We start from the raw sequence: 15,864 nt of genomic DNA, 5'->3' as shown, positions 1-15,864 counted from the left end.
ATTTATGATGGTTATATTTACTTTGAGCACTATTATATTCGTTGTTGTGATACTATACATGAAGTCCTCCACCCTCGGACGTTTCCGCCATCCTTGGTTTGGGGGTGTGACAGCATCACACTTGAGATGCTCAAGCTTTCAAAGGTCAAGAACTCTACCCTACTCAAGAGGTAAGCATCCAAACTAAGTTTTATATTATATAGCTTCAATTGTATGCTAACTAAGCATTTAGGGTTGCATGTGCACCATAGGAGTGTTATAGTGCGCAAAACCCAACAGTGGTATCAGAGCCTAGGATTGTTTTCTATTATATTTGATGCTTACTAGTTTTCAAAGCTGAAAAGGTCGAAATTTTGGCCTCTGACTAATGAACTCGCCGAGTACATGAACAGACTCGACGAGTCCACTCAGTAAACAAGGCAACTCGGCGAGTCAGTTCATACACTCGACGAGTTGAAGGCCTGTTTGCAGAATTTCGAGTTTCTTGGCCTGGTTTGGATTAGGAACACTACCACAAACTGTTTTGGATCATTGGAAATGTTTTTTATGATATGGTAGTGCTTGTAATTATCCAGCCACAAGATAATTGTCAAAGTTTTAAAATAATTATTGTTTTTGTATGATAAACAAAATTGCTTTCAAATTGTTGACTTGAAAAATTATATTGTCTATGAGTTTAGTTAGATCATGAATTATGTGATAATTTAGTTGTTAGAAAAATGATCTAAATGATGTTTAATGACCTCCATAACTTGTCCTCAAGTTATGGAAAATGAAAGGTCTCATACATTAAAATCAATTACACTCATAAGTTATGAATGTGAAGAGTTTTGACAAGTTTCAAAACGTGCCCTCAAGTTTTGGAATTTTTAAAGTCTCATCAATGAAACTTTAATTCCAAACCCAAGAGTTTTAAAAGTTAAAATTCAACCCTTATACTTTATAATATTACAAGTTTAATAATATATATATATATATATATATATATATATATATATATATATATATATATATGTATAAGAAAAAGTCGGTCTTACTGTTAGTAGGCCTCATTCAAAAAGCCGGTCTATAAGGGGGGGGTATAAGGTTACTGCCTATAAAATGGTAGTTTAATGGGTGTCTAGTCTCACCCACCGCTTCCTTGATTGGTGGAGGGTTGTTACCCGAACGGGTAGGAAAGGACATTAATTCTCCTTCATTAAAAAGTATAATGATAAATATAAAGTAACTAAACTTTTATTAAATTCCCAATCTTAGTTACTTTAGGAAAAATGTGAAATGGTGCTAATCCATGAAATTACACTTTGCACCTTGTTAAGTTGTTAGTGGAGCGTGTGTGGTTAACCGGCACACTAATCTGGGACTGAAAATGCGTGGAAAAGGGTAACTTGGTGTTATCATAGATCAATGGAGCGTGTGTAGTTAACTGACACATTGATTAGGTGATTTGTAACATTGGGTGTACCAAGTTAATTTGCATGGTTATTCACTCATTGTTTGTGATCCTCGGTATCCCAGTCACAAACTTGAAGGGCACAATCGAGATTTAAACATGCCATTGAAAAGTTCAATGAATCTCAAAGATCTAGGAATTTCAAATCCAATTAAAACTTAATAATCTATTTCGTTTTTCATGGTAGAAATTGGTAAATCGTCATTTACCTACCTTCAAATATTTTACAATTGGATTACGGCATCCCTCTTCGCAATTGTAGAATATTGTGTTGGATCTTAGCCTTAATATCTCATATTGGGTGTAATATTAAGGATTATCATCTAATCTAAACTTTGTTCTTCTTCTTTTACAGATGTCTATCCCAAACAATGCTTCCAACCCAATCCCTTCAGGCCCTTTCTCCTTCATGAACCTATGTGGGAGGGTCATTTTCGATGGCTCGAATTTCAATGACTGGATTCGAAACATCAGGATGGTTATTCGCTATGAGGACAAAGAACATGTCCTTGATAAAGAGCTCAAGGAGGTTGATGTCACCACTGCTACTCCTGAACAAATCGTTGAACACACTAATCATGAGAGGGATACGACAAAGGTGTCGTGTCTTATGATTGCAACCATGACTGCTGAGCTGCAGTAGTCCTATGAGGACTACTATCCTTATGAAATGTATCATGATTTGATGGAAAGATACCGTCAAAGTGCTCGGCATGAGAGGTATGATATCATTGCCTCCATGATCACAACCAAAATGAAGGATGGTGAACCCATCACGGCCCACTTGCAAAAGATGCAAAGATTCGTGGACCGCTTGCTTAAATTAAATGTTAATTTTCATGAAGAGTTGGCCATAAATATTATTCTACACTCTTTACCTTCTTGTTATGATCAGTTTCGTATGACTTATCATATGAACAAGGAGGAGGTCACTCTTAGCAAGCTTCAAGGCCTTCCTAGGACTGCAGAAAGCAACCTGAAAGGCAAATCGTTTGTGTGTACTCCTACTACTACTTCTGCCCCTGTTCTAGAAATCGGACATGGAAAAGAAAGAAGAGGAAGGCTTCCTACAAGAGCCGCAAGGGAAAGTCTCATGATGGATCCTCTTCTAGTGGGACCAACGCTGGTTCTTCTAATCCTTCTTCCAATCCTATGGAAGCAGAGTGCTTCCACTGTCATGATAAAGGGAACTAGAAACGAAGCTGCCCCAAGTACTTGCAGGACATAAAGGATGGCAAGATTACGCCCTCCTTTGTAGGTATTTACACTATTCAATCTAATAACTCATCACATGCTAATTCTTGGGTCCTTGATACACGTTGTGGTATTCACATTTGTTCTGATTTGCAGGGACTAAAAAGAAGTAGGGATGTGGAGCATGGGAAGATAAACTTTATCATGGGAAATAGGAAAGTGTCGCCTGTGACCAAGATTGGAGTTTATTCTTTATTGCTTAGTAATGGTTTTAATTTTGAATAATTGTTGTTACTCGGCTGATATCGCGAGAAATGTTATTTCCTTTCACAGTTTGTATAAACAAGGTTTTACCTTTTTCTTTTAATAATGAAAATGGTGGTATTTATGCTTATTGTAATGGTGTATTTTATTTTGAAGCATTACCTTGCAATGGTATATATGAAACTGTGATGGTTGTAGATAACTTAGGAAATAATGTGTTGAATATTGATTCTTCCAATGATTTGGATAAAGCATGCTTGTGGCATTGTCGTCTTGGACATGTCAACAAGAAGCGCATAGCCCAACTCCAAAAGGATGGAGTTTTGGAGTCATTCGACTTAAAGTCGGATGACACTTGCGAATCTTGTTTACTTGGAAAGATGACCAAGTCACCCTTCACTGGTACTTGGGAAAGGGGTGAAGGTCTGTTGGATCTCATACACACTGATGTGTGTAGACCATTCAAAACCGCCACAAGGGATGCTAACCGCTTCTATGTGACTTTTACTAATGATTATAGTAGATATGGGTATATTTACTTAATCAAGCATAAGTCAGAAACTTTTGAAAAGTTCAAAGAGTTTAAGCAAGAAGTGGAGAATCAATTGGGCAGGAAGATAAAGATGTTGCGATCCGATTGTGAAAGAGAGTATCTTAGTATCGAGTTCCTTGACTATCTTAAGGAATGTGGAATTGTTTCACAATTGACGCCACCTAGGACACCACAGGTTAATGGTGTGGCTGAGAGGCGCAATAGAACCTTGCTAGACATGGTTCATTCCATGATGAGTCGAGCTTCATTACCTATCTCATTATGGGGGTATGCCTTAGAGACTGCCGCCCATATCCTTAATCTAGTCCCTACCAAAAAGGTTTCCAAAACACCTCACGAGATGTGGACAGGGAAAGTTCCCACTTTAGACCACATCAAAGTTTGTGGTTGCGAGGCTTTTGTGAGAAAAGAAACTCATGAAAAGCTCGAACCTCGGAGTGAGTGATGTATTTTCATCGGCTACCCATAGAAATCCTTTGGATATCTCTTCTATAGACCGAGTGACAATGTTGTCTTCGTTACGAGGAGAGGAGTCTTTCGAGAGAGAGAGAGAGAGAGAAGTCATAGGCCAAGGAAACAGTGGGAGGCAAATTGACCTTGAAGAGCTTGAAGATTCAAGCGGTGAAGGAACCTCAAACACTAGCAATCAAGCTGAGGAGGAAACTCCGGTTGATCCATTTGACGAGTCCTTACCTCTGAGGCGTTCCAGTTGAGTTAGAAACTCACCTGAGTTTTATGGTTTCCATATTACTACTGAAGGTGATACATTTATCAGTGATAGAACACTGGTAAATTTGGATGAACATAACAACTACAAGGAAGCCATGGAAATCCCCGAGTCTGCAAAGTGGAAAGAGGCTATGGACAGCGAGATTCAATCCATGTATGACAATCAAGTTTGGAACTTGGTTGATAATGTACCGGATCGTCAGACAGGCAGGTGCAAATGGATCTTCAACAAGAAGACCGACATGGATGGGAAATTACACACATATAAGGCGCGACTAGTTGAGAAGGGCTTTACTCAAACTCCGAGAGTTGACTATGATGAGACCTGCTCACCAGTAGTGAAGATTAAATCTATAAGGGTTATATTGGCCATAGCTGCATTTCATGATTATGAAATATGGGAAATAGATGTCAAAACCGATTTCCTTAATGGAAAGTTGGCTGAAGATGTTTACATGAGTCAGCCAGAGGGTTTTGTCAATGCAAAGTACCCTGATAGAGTGTGTAAGCTTGAGAAATCCATTTATGGATTGAAACAAGCATCTCGCAGATGGAATCTTTGTTTTGATGAGAAATTCAAAGAGTTCGGATTTTCGAGAAGCGAGGATGAGTCTTATGTATATGTCAAAGCTAGTGGGAGTATAGTGAGCTTTCTGGTATTGTATGTAGATGACATACTGCTCATAGGAAACGATATCCCAACCTTGCAGGAGGTCAAGTCCTGGCTTGGGAAGTGTTTCGCTATGAAGGACCTCGGAGAAGCTGCTTATATCCTAGGGATAAGGATATTGAGAGACAAGAGTAAAAGGCTAATAGGACTTAGTCAAAGTACCTAATTGGACAAGGTGTTGAAGCGTTTCAGCATGGAGAACTCCAAGAAATGTAACCTACCTATCCTAAGCAATACCAAACTGAGTAAGACTCAGAGTCCGAGTACAGAGGCTAATATAGCAGAGATGAGTCGAATACCATATGCTTCTGCAGTTGGCTCGATCATGTATGCTATGACTTGTGTTGGATTAGGTGTCTAAGTTCATAATTATTCCTGGAATGTACTTGACCCGGTTGGCATGGTCCATTTGGGTTGCATGGCATTGCAACACTTGGATAGACTAAATGAGAGAAAAGGACACTTAAGGATTATTAATATATTATAAGTTCTAATATATTAATAATATTATTTAATTAGTATTGATCAAAGAATTAATTTGGAATTAATTAAGTGATCAAAAGGAGACTAATTAAATATATGAGGTTGATTGTGTAAATCATCTATTCTTGTATAGTGGGCTAATGATCCATGGTTTGTATGGATTGGGTAAAACCCATAAGGTGCTCCATGGATGATCCATGGAGGTTACAAACCCATGGATCATGGAATATGGAAACCCATGACAATTAGGGTTTACATGGTGTAACCCAACTTGTGCCACAACTATATAAAGAACCCCATGCAAGCAAAATCGGCACTATGACTACTACTTGTACAAGAAAGAGGGCAAGCTGATTTTGAGGTGTAAGTGAACTTCTCTCAAGGTCATTCCAAGTGTTGTGGTGTTGTGTGAGACATTTGAGGCATCACACTTGAGGTGCTAGGCTCACAAGGTTCTCAAGGAATCCAAACCACATAAGGTATGTTCTTCTTCTAGCATTTATGTTTAAAAGTTCCCCATCCTATGCTAGATAGTTGAAGAACCTTGGAAAATAAATTTTGCATGTATCTTAGTAAAACATAGATCCAAGGTTTCTAGGGTTGCATGTACACCATAGGGGTGTTAGAATGCTCAAAACCGAACAGTGGTATCAGAGACTAGGCTTATTTATTTGATACTTGATGCAAACTTGTAGAAAAAACTCATTTTTCTGCATTCTGCAGCATGAACTCGCCGAGTCCATGGGGGGACTCGACGAGTCCATGAGTTAGTTCATCCTACTCGTCGAGTAGGTTCATGCACTCGACGAGTAGGAGCCCCTGAATGTAGATTTTTGAGTTTTGCTGCTGGAAATGGACTAGAAACATTACCCTAAACTGTTTTGATGTTATAAAACTTGTTTTAGATGGTGTAATGGTTATGCTAATCCATTTTCAATGGCTATTATCAAAATTTCAAGTTTTATATGGTTTATTTATGATTCTTGAAATTGTTGATATGAACATTCATGAACTTATGAGTTTAGAAGATCATAGGAATTATTTGTAACTTTCTTGTTAGTTTAATTCTTGATCTTGATGTGTTTTAATGGAATCCATAATTTGCCCTCAAGTTATGGATTAACAAAAGTCACGCTTTTAAAGTCCATTATTAAACACATAGGTTACATAAAATGAAAAGCCTCTCATTTTATTAATCCATTAACTCATAAGTTATGAAAGATGAAAAGTTTTGAAAGTTACAAAACTTGCCCTCAAGTTTTGGAACATGTAAAGTCACTTTAAAAACTTTAGTTCCAACCCCTAGAATTTTAAAAGTTAAAATTCAACCATTATACTTTATAATATTATAAGTTATTAATATATATATATATATATATATATATATATATATATATATATATATATGTATAAGAACAAGTCATTTTACCGTTAGTAGGCCTCGTTCACGAAGCCGGTCTATAAGGGGGTATAAGGTTGTTGCCTATAAAATGGCAGCTTAATGGGTGTCCACTCTCACCCACCGCTTCCTTGACTGGTGGAGGGTCGTTAGTCGAACGGGTAAGATAAGGACTTTAAATCCTCATTAAAAGTATGATGGAATATAAAGTAACTAAATGCTTTATAAAATTCCCAATCTTAGTTACTTTAGGAAAATGTGAATAAGGTGCTAACCCATGAAATTACACTTTACACTTTGTTTAAGTCGTTAATGGAGCGTGTGTGGTTAACCGACACACTAACCTGGACTTAACAAGGTAGGCAAAGGGTAACTTAATGTTTATCATAGTATCGATGGAGCACGTGTGGTTAACCGGCACATCGATTGAGGGGTAAATATTAAGGGTACCAAGTATATTTGCATGGTTATTCACACCTTGTTTTGTGATCCTCGACATCCCAGTCACAAAACCTGAAGGGCACACTCGAGATTGAAACATGCCATTGAAAAGTTCAATGAATCTCAAAGGATCTAGGAGTTTCAAAACCAATTAAAACCTAATAATTTATTTCGTTTTTCATGGTGGAATTTGGTGAATCGTCATTCGCCTACCTTCAAATATTTTATAGCTTGGATTACGGCATCCCTCTTCTAAGTTATAAAATATTGTGTTGGGTCCTAGCCATAATATTTCATATTGGGTGTTATATTAAGGACTTTAAATCAACTATCTTGAATATCTCCCAAAAGATGTCTGGTTCAGACAATTATGATCTTCCCAAAAACTCTTGAAGATGATGTCTCGAAAATCATTCTTCACTCCCTCCACCTCCTCCAATCATTCTCCCTAACCCACAAGTTCTTGAATAGTTCAAAGTCACTCAAGCCCTATTGGCAAGCAAGGTCTATATGTGCTCACATCTTGGAGATAAAGTCACATATTGACAAGCCGGGGGAGTTGGGTGTCAAAGTCTTGAGAAAGTTGGTTGTTCAATCACTTTCTAAGTCACACAGCGAGTTCCTTTGGGACTACCATGTAACAGACTATGACATGACCCTATTGATCTTATCTATTTGCTTGGTGCTGCTGAATCAGCAATGATTTGGAGCTCTGGTAAAGCAAATTTGATTAGTATATCAACTTCCCAAACTATCATGGACATTGACAATTGGTAACAGTGGATATCTAGAAAAGCCTTTTCTTCCCAATGGAAAGGGATCGGCCATAGTCAACTCGGTTGACCAAATGGTAAAGAGAAAGGCTAAGTCTAAGATAGTCTTGTGTGCCATTCCCAAAGGCTCCATATGTTTCTGTTGCCAAAGGAAGGGGCATTGGTTGCGAAGCTGCCTTAACTACCTGAAAGATCTAAGAGAAGGTCAAGTCAAAAGTTTGACTCTGCTTCAGGTAAGTCCACTATCTAACTCTATTAAGTTCCTATTTGGAGATTCTTATTACATGATGTGACTGGGTCACATGTTGAAGTTTTAAGAATCAAAGAAAAGAGAGGAAGCTTAAAGAAGAGTAAGCTGATTCTGATCGCGAAGATGGATTTCGATCGCATGGTTTGGTGATCAGAATTTTTGAGCTGCTGCTTAAGAGTTGTGATAGATTGCTTAGGAATAGATAACAACATAGTTTTCATATGCATTTGCATTGTAAGGGTAAGTTTTTCCGCAAGTTTTAAAATAAAAGAAAAATGTTTGATTTTATTTATTTTAAGTATCCTTACAATGGCATTTGTGAAAAATTGTTGTCTATATGATTCCATTGATAGCAACATTGGAAAATGGATTTGATTCTGTCGTTTGTGGTAGTGTCATAATTTACCAAATAAGGAAAGATTGTCATTGACCAAGTTTCAGTTGGAAAGAAACTTGGAGTCATGCAAGTTGTATTGTATGATGAATGAGAATTTTCATCTTTGGAAAATTAAGACTAGTTCCTTGTTCACATGTACATGTGAGTCAAGTGAAGGACTAAGGGATCGAGTACACATTCTTGTGCACTGGTTAAGTCCACCACAAAAAGATCGATAAGACTATTCGCCATGATTTACTAAAATTTAGTAAATATGGTTATACTTACCAGTTTAAGTATAATTCTAAAACAATGGAAAAGTTTCGATGTATGGCAGGACGAATGAGAAGAATCAAATTAGGTAGAAAGATAAAAGTTTCTCAAATCTGAAAAGATGGGAGAGTACTTTAGTATCATGTTTTGTGATCATCTTAATGGTTTAGAAATCATATTACAATTAGTCCTCTAAGGACATCTTAGTGCATTTCTATGGCTAAGAAGAGAAATCGTGAATTGTTGAAATGGTTAAATCAAGAAGATGAGTCATACTTCATTCCAGAACAATTCTTAGAGTCGTACTCCAAGATTGTAACTTGAGTGACATATCTTAAAGAAAGGTTTATTAACACTTGTCAAATGTAAGAGTAAAATGAGTCCTACTCTTGTACATTTGAAGTTGGTAAGTTGTGATGTTTTGGATAAAACAAAGACCAACTAAGGCCAATTTTGTGAAGTGTTTGTCTTGATAAAGAATCCGCACTATCTCTTGAATATTTGGCAAGCGAGTGTTATATGTCAAGAGGACAGTGGGAGTCTTAAAGATCTTTGAAAAAACTTCAAAGATCTATTCAAGAATAAAAATTTGTAGTTTATCACTAGCACACGATGTGAGGTATATAACCTATCGTGTTGACATATTCCTGGTTCTATGCCCATTCTAGTTAAAGTTGGCTTTGCATATGAGTTCTGAGAGTTCTCAATTGGTTGCATAACAACTTCGAAGCAATGGCAGGCCCTTGTGCTGCCAGGTGGCAAGAAGTTGAGACTGCACAAGTTCAATCCATATAAGTTTGGATTTGTCACTAACCTTGTCTAGTGATTATGGTTTTGACAAATTCACATGGATAGGAACACATACACCATAAAATCAAAGTGTCATAAGGTTTCTCTCCGATTCATGAAAATGATGGTGAGGAAACACTTTCACTAAGTAGATTTTAAGTAGATAGCAATTGTGATATTTGCATTCTCAAAGTCGTTAGTGGAGCGTGTGTGGTTAACCGGTACACTAACATGGACTTGTGAGAAATGGAAAAGGTCTAAACAATTGAGACTATGATTACGGCATCCCTTTTCATAGTTCTGAAATTGTTTAGACACACATGTGTGCTATCTAAGGAAAGGTGTATGATTTTGATAAAGTTTTATCAAAGCATCTCGTATCAGAAATATGAACTTTAATAAGAAGGTCAATAAAGTATTGATTTCTAGAAGTCCAGCTCATTTCTGAGTACATGTCGAAGCTAGTGGGAGCATAAGTGTTATGCTAATAATCATCATGCAAGTGGGAGCATGATAATTATAATAAGTGTTGCAAGTTAGCAATGTTAATTATAGAAAACAAAAGGTTTCAATTGGGAAAAAGTTGTTTTGCTATAATTAAGGGAGAGAAAATTATACTTCATTTCAATTCTAAAAGCTTAGATTGAGGTTTTAATCATCTTTAGTCAAGGATATATATATATATATATATATATATATATATATATATATATATATATATATATATATATATATGAATTTTATGTTGGAATGGCTCAACACAAGGAAATTCTATATATGGGTCCATTATTTGCGTTCTAAAATTCGATTATGATTACGACATCCCTTTTCATAATCTGAATTATGAGAACTTGGCAAATAGAAATAGAAATATTATAGCAAAAGACTGGTCCAGTATCATGTCTTTATGTGAGACATCATGAATCATGTCTCATATGCTTCGGATATAGGATCGATTGCATGTGCTATAATATTCATCTGTTCTAAATTTTTCCAAATGCCCAGAGCATTAAGAGGGAAAAGTACTAGAACTTGATATGACTAATTTGATTAAGCAATTGTCGAGGACAATCTAAGGTTTACCAAAGATTGGTTGCTCAGGGACAGTTGGAAGTATAGTGTTAATTTTGGAAGGACCATATTGACATATTCTGAAAATAGGCAACTCTTGTTCAGGAGTGATAGTCAAAATGGGAATATGGAAATGTTCCCATAGGTGGAAGTTATTCATTAAATCTGTGTAAGATTAGGAAACTGAATGCATGAAGGATTTTCAAAGGAATGTACTTTGAATTTGAGACTTCATTTCCATGGAGTGATCTCCATTGGAATACTCTGTAATGTCTGTTGACAAGTCTTTGTGACTAGTGTGCATAATCATTACAAGAGGATCAATGCATATAAGTTTAGAATCTAACAGATTTCAGTAAATGGTAGGAATTTGGAATTCTTACATTTACGATAAGGATTTGGGATTGTGAAATGAGAATCATTGGAATTATGTTCAATCGATCTATTTCACAAAGTAAAGATCATAGACAAACTTAGTGTGAATACTTGGTGTATGGCATAACTAATGTTTGGAAAAACATAGCATGCATACTCGGTGTATGGCATGACTAGTGTTTAGAAAAAAAACCATAGTGTACATGCTTGGAGCATGGGACAACTATTGTTTGAATTCAAGTATAAAGTTGATAGTTTGAAACAGTATGCAATGGATAATGTGTAATCAATATGGTGATAAATAAAAGATGTTTTATTTATATTCATAAGTTCTGAGACCATATTTGATTCGATTATTCTTGTGTTTCACTTTGCATGTTTTGACTTCCAGAATAACTAGGTCATTCTTCCCGAATGACTAAGTTATTCAAACCATCCACAGTCGGTCATATGTTGGAAGTAGATATGAATCAAGACTGTCATGAAGTTGGATTGTAGATGTCCAAGGTATGGGACATGACAAGAGTTGCTGCAACATTCATGAGTGCTCATAAGTTCTGAGTATTGGATTCAACCCACGCTCGCTGGTATCACTTTAGGGAATTTATCTCGAGTGATCGCGAGACGGTAATATCATATAAGTCTTCAAACCTAGAGATATGACTTGTTGTCTATGAGTTGGTTATACATTGATTGTACAAAAACGCATTGGTAACTCGATGTTATAAAACGTGCAATTGTGTATAATTCAACAAATAGTAGAACAAGCATATGAGTCAAAGTTTATATGTTCCTTCTTGGATTAGAAGCGATATCTGGGCCCCTCGATGATTTTGTGTTGACCCATGTACCGGGCCCGGTCAGAACTAAGTTGATGTGTTCAAATAAGTTCTATGTTAAACAAATCGGAAATTGGGAAACAAACTGTTGGACTATAAGTAAGACATTGTTCCATGTATTTGTCGGGCTGATATCTAGAATAGAGGATTATATGATCACTTATCTTAAATGGCGTATCATCATCATCTCAGTTCCGCGAGACCTTGAAAGAGCTACGATTGCTGATCAGTTCATGAAGTCATTCTTGCAGTTATAGTTATAGTTATTAGACTTATCCAAGTGGGAGACTGTTGGGTTAGGTGTCTAAGTTCATAACTATTCCTGGAATGTACTTGACCCGGTTGGCAAGATCCATTTGGGTTGCATGGCATTGCAACACTTGGATAGACTAAATGAGAGAAAATGACACTTAAGGATTATTAATATATTATAAGTTCTAATATATTAATAATATTATTTAATTAGTATTGATCAAAGAATTAATTTGGAATAAATTAAGTGATCAAAAGGAGACTAATTAAATATATGGGGTTGATTGTGTAAGGTGGTGTTTGTTTTTTGTCTGCAGATCTACGTGGCCTCTTCTGTCTGCGCCGCGCAGACCACGCGCAGACATTAGCCTTCACAGACTGTTTGTTTTTTTTAGGACTGCAGACCTAATAATGTCTGCGCGCCCTCTTCTTGGCGCAGATGTGGACCAGAGTCTTCTAACATTTTCAGACATCTTCTAGCTTAAAAAAAACACATATAGCTTCATTTTTTTAAGTTTTTTATTTATTTATATTTTTTCCAACTTTATTAATGATAAACAATTTGAAAAAAAATACAAAACTTAAAAAAAAACGTACGACGATACAAACATGATATTTTTGACAAATTTATAAATAAAGATTTATTACAATAATAGTCGTTGAAGTTGTTTATATAAATATGAAAAAAAATCATAATATATTCTTATATTTTTTTGTCAAATTTTGTAAAACATTATTTAATACAGTATCGTCAATTTCTCGATAAAATATTTATGGTACGTTTTTAATGGATTTAATTGAAAAAATCGAAGTTTATTTCCATCCATTTATGTATCAAATTCTTTGATCCCTAATTATAATGTTTAGTTATAACTTTGCAATCAAAGTTGTTGGTTTTTATCAAATATATACGTTAATTCATACCATTTTTATTTTTATTTTTTATACAATAATAGATAAAAGTTGATCTAGATTTGTTAATTATTTATAACAAAGTCATAAAAATATTAAAAAAATCACTTTGAAGTTTAAAAAATTCATTTCATTTAGATTTCAGTTTATTTTAGTAGCCCGCAGATGTTAAAAAAAACAAACAGTCTTCTTTTTTCAGACTGCAGACGTTTGGTCCACCTCTTCTACTGCAGAGGTCTACAGATGTGGTCCACAGACTGCAGACATTTTGCATTAGAAAAAACAAACAACACCTAAATCATCTATTCTTGTATAGTGGACTAATGATCCATGGTTTGTATGGATTGGGTAAACCCCATAAGGTGCTCCATGGATGATCCATGGAGGTTACAAACCCATGGATCATGGAATATGGAAACCATGACAATTAGGGTTTACATGGTGTAACCCTACTTGTGCCACAACTAAATAAAGAACCCCATGCAAGCAAAATCGGCACTATGACTACTACTTGTACAAGAAAGAGGGCAAACCGATTTTGAGGTGTAAGTGAACTTCTCTCAAGGTCATTCCAAGTGTTGTGGTGTTGTATGAGACATTTGAGGCATCACACTTGAGGTGCTAGGCTCACAAGGTTCTCAAGGAATCCAAACCACAAAAGGTATGTTCTTCTTTTAGCATTTATGTTTAAAAGTTCCCCATCCTATGCTAGATAGTTGAAAAACCTTGGAAAATCAATTTTGCATGTATCTTAGTAAAACATAGATCCAAGGTTTCTAGGGTTGCATGTACACCATAGGGGTGTTAGAATGCTCAAAACCCAACAACTTGTACTCGCCCTGATGTGGCCTTTGCTTTGAGCATGGTTAGCAGATATCAAGGGAATCCTGGTAAAGCTCATTGGACTACGGTTAAGAACATTCTTAAGTACCTGCGGAGGACTAAGGATTGGATCCTTACCCTCGGTGGGAGTGATGACTTGAGAGTGACAGTGTATAGCGACGCCAGCTTTCAGACCGACAGAGATAATTTTTGCTCATAGTCGGGCTGGGTGTTTACCCTGAATGGAGGAGCAGTGACATGGAAAAAGTTCCAAGCAAGAGACTGTAGCTGACTCAACGTATGAATCAGAGTACATAGCAGCAAGCGAAGCATCGAAAGAGGCAATATGGTTGAAAAACTTCATTGGAGACCTTGGAGTCATTCCATCCATAAAGGAGCCTATGGAGATTTTCTGCGATAATGAAGGGGCGGTTTCCTTAACCAAGGAACCGAGAGATCATGGTAGATCCAGGCATATCGACAAAAAATACCACTTTATAAGACATCAAGTAGAAGAAGGGCACCTCATGGTAAAGGGGATATCGTTGGAGGACAACCCATCAGATCCTCTTACAAAGGGACTGACTTGGGTTAAGCACTTGCAGCATGAAAGGGGCATTGGGCTAACGGATGATATTAGTTTTAGTGGTTAGATAAATAGAAACTTGTAATAGCTAAATTGTAATTGACATTTGATGATTAAATAAAATGAGTTTTATTTATAAGTAAAGTTACTGTCTTGTGCCAATTATTTACTATTGTTTCACTTTGCATGTTTTGACTTCCAGAATAATAAAATTATGATTATTATTATTATTCAAACTATCCACAGTCGATCATACGTTGGAAGTAAGTATGAAAGAAGACTGTCATGAGTTGGCTTGTAGATTGTCTAAGGAGTTAGACATAGCAAGAGTATGCTACACTATTCATGAGTGCTCCTGAAATAAGATTTGAGTATTGGATTCAACCCGTGCTCACTTGAATTACTTTATGGAATTTATCACGAGTAATTGTGAGACGATAATATCATATAATCTTCAAACCAAGATATATGAGTTGTTGACTACGAGTTGGTTGTGCATTGATGACAAGAAAACGCATCAGTAACTTGATGTTATAAAACGTGACGTTGTGCATGATTTAATAAGTAGTTAGTAAAAGCATATAATGTCGAAGTTTATATGTTCCTTTTATCCTAAGCGGATTAAAAGCGATATCTTGGGCCCCTCGATGATTCTATTTTGACTTATGTGTCGGGCCCGGTCAGAACTAAATTGGTGTGTTCAGTTATGTTCTATGTCAAACAAATCAGAAATCGGGAAACAAACTGTTGGACAATAAGTATGACATTGTTCCATGTATTTGTCTAGATGATATCTTGAGAACAGAGGAGTATATGATCACTTATCTAAAGGATGCGTCACTGACTGGGTCAGAGTTCACAACGACTTTTGAAAGCTTACGATTGCTAAGTCGGATTCTGAAGTTACATTGGCAGCTATAGTTATTAGATTTATCCAAGTGGGAGACTGTTGGATTTGGTGTCTAAGCCCATAACTATAACTGGTATGTACTTGACTCGATTGTAGCATGGTCCCTTTTTGGGTTGCCTTCACCAGTGCAATTTGATAGGATGGTTTTTTGAGAATAAGGTTATTGTGATTTATTAATATATTACAAGTATAATATATTAATATTATTTAATTAGTGTTGATCAAGAATTAATTTGGAATTAATTTTGTGATCAAAAGAGACTAATTAAATATATGGGGATTGATTATGTAAATCAATCATTCTTGTAATGTGGACTAATGATCCATGACTAAATGGTTGGGCTAAACCAATAAGAGAATCCATGGATAGTCCATGGAGGTTAACCCATGGAGCATAAGAATGTGAAAATTCATGGAGCATTAGGGTTTACAAAATGTAACCCTAGTGTT

The sequence above is a fragment of the Lactuca virosa genome, chromosome 7 (assembly GCF_052849685.1).
Source record: "Lactuca virosa cultivar CGN04683 chromosome 7, Lactuca_virosa_CGN04683_v6, whole genome shotgun sequence".
Lineage (NCBI taxonomy): Eukaryota > Viridiplantae > Streptophyta > Magnoliopsida > Asterales > Asteraceae > Lactuca > Lactuca virosa.
This window is presented reverse-complemented; position numbering follows the sequence as displayed.